Source organism: Nylanderia fulva, unplaced genomic scaffold (assembly GCF_048542155.1).
Source record: "Nylanderia fulva isolate GAGA-0341 unplaced genomic scaffold, ASM4854215v1 Scaffold97, whole genome shotgun sequence".
Lineage (NCBI taxonomy): Eukaryota > Metazoa > Arthropoda > Insecta > Hymenoptera > Formicidae > Nylanderia > Nylanderia fulva.
Window position 1 is genome coordinate 180,941 of NW_028191101.1, and position 2,233 is coordinate 183,173.

Consider the following 2,233-nt stretch of genomic DNA (forward strand, 5'->3'; position numbering starts at 1 on the left):
TTCAACCATTTTTTTTTGAGACCAGATTAAACTTTACACTATTTATAATTTTTGCTTTTTGTTACTTAATTTATATATTTTCTTATTATATTATAATTATTTATCTCAATATATCTTTTTTAATATTCCGTAATTTTATATGTTCGAGTTTAAACTAAGCATGCAATAACTTTTTGAAAATTGATAATTGATTTGTTTACAAACAATATTTGTTAATTAAAATTAATATTAATCAAAATTAATATTGGTCGCTAGTGGTGAAAATAAGCTTAGAAAACTTGACTTCGACGTAACTAGCAAATTTTATTTAATTATTTCACGACGTTTCGACCATTTGGTTGTGGTCCTTTTCAAGTGAAATTTCTACAACATAATATTACACAATAGTTTTTAACATACGAGAACTCATTTAAGTGTTAAATTAATAAAATAAATATAAATATTATAAACATACCCATCAATTAAACCGAGGTTAACATAACATCACACTGGTGTTATTTAAAATCGAAAGTTAAAAGTTAAAAGAGGAACACGTCCCATCGTTATGATGTTGAAAGTTAAAAGTTAAAAGAGGAACACGTCCCATCGTTATGATGTTTCGTCAACGACTAAATTTGAAACGCGTTACTAAACAATCTTTATTATTTTGTCATAAATGTTTGTCAAATTCTCGGTGTCTTTCTGTAGGTTAACCGTATTGTCATGCTTCTTTATAAAGAACATTTCAGCAATCTCTCTCTTTCTTACATGTTCCTCATTATGTAAAATAGTCGGTGATTTCCAATCAAAGTTATGCCCAAAATCACATCTGTGTTTGCTCAAAACCGAATGATTAGACTCATGTAATTTAATATTGCTGGCATGTTCCTTCACTCTAGTGCATAAATGTCTTTTCGTTTGTTCAATGTATGATGCATTACAATTTTCACAATTAATCTTGTATACTACATTCGTTTTAATATCATTAGTTATTAAATCTTTACCTCGTTTTATCAGCCTATTCAACTTTTTTGGCAAAATATAAACGACATTTATGTTAGCATTTTTAAGTGACCTTTTAATACTGTCGCTAACATCCTTAACGTATGCGAGTGGAATTACATAATTCTTATCTTGAGCCGAATTCACATTAACGTTATTATCTAAATCATTACTCAAACTGTCGTTATTATCTGCATTGTGACCGTTAACATTCCTGTTGTTATTCAGTGCATTAATTCTTTTATTTACATACTTATTAATAATATGATCCGGAAAACAATTATTAATTAAAATGTTCTTTACAATCTCAATTTTCGTATTATGAAATTGTTCGTTAGAAAGTAAAATTGCATGGTCTACTAAATTGTAAATCGCGTATTAATTTTGTACTTAATAGGATGACTCGAAAGAAAATTGATGTATCTGCCAGAACATGTAGGTTTCCTAAACCAATTAGTTGTCAATTTATTCCCATTGCTGATAACTGTAGAATTTAAAAAATTAATAGAAGAATTGGTCTCTCTTTCATGTGTAAATTTTAAACGTTCATGATAATTATTAAATGTACTTAAAATTTCATTTATTTTAGAGCAAAATTTGTTTACAAAATTTATATTTATTTTATTAATTTAACACTTAAATGAGTTCTCGTATGTTAAAAACTATTGTGTAATATCATGTTGTAGAAATTTCACTTGAAAAGGACCACAACCAAATGGTCGAAACGTCGTGAAATAATTAAATAAAATTTTCTAGTTACGTCGAAGTCAAGTTTTCTAAGAATATTTGTTAATTTATCAAATATATTAAATTCTTAATATAAAAAATTACCATGTAAAATGTGGAGTATAAAAAAGAAGATAAAGTAATAACATTTCCTTCGCTTGCAGAAGAAAGAAGAGTATTTGTACTGTAAATTTCGAGCAGAATTTCTTCTAACATATTTGTACTTTTATACGCACTTCTCTGTTAATTACAAATCTATTATCAAATTAGAAAGAATTATTATCAGAAATGAAAATACGAGCGTTAATAAAATATAAGTTTAGTAAACTGCGTCACTTGTCTGTAAGTAAAATGTTCCTTTGTTCTAGAATTTCTCATTTTTTATCCAAATGTGTCGAATAATAATAAAATTAAATTATACATTTTTTTATTTGTTATTACTTTATTAAGTGAGTTATTACTTAAGTATAATAGCAAATAAAAAAATTTAATATAAATACATATAATTCTATAATATAATTTATAT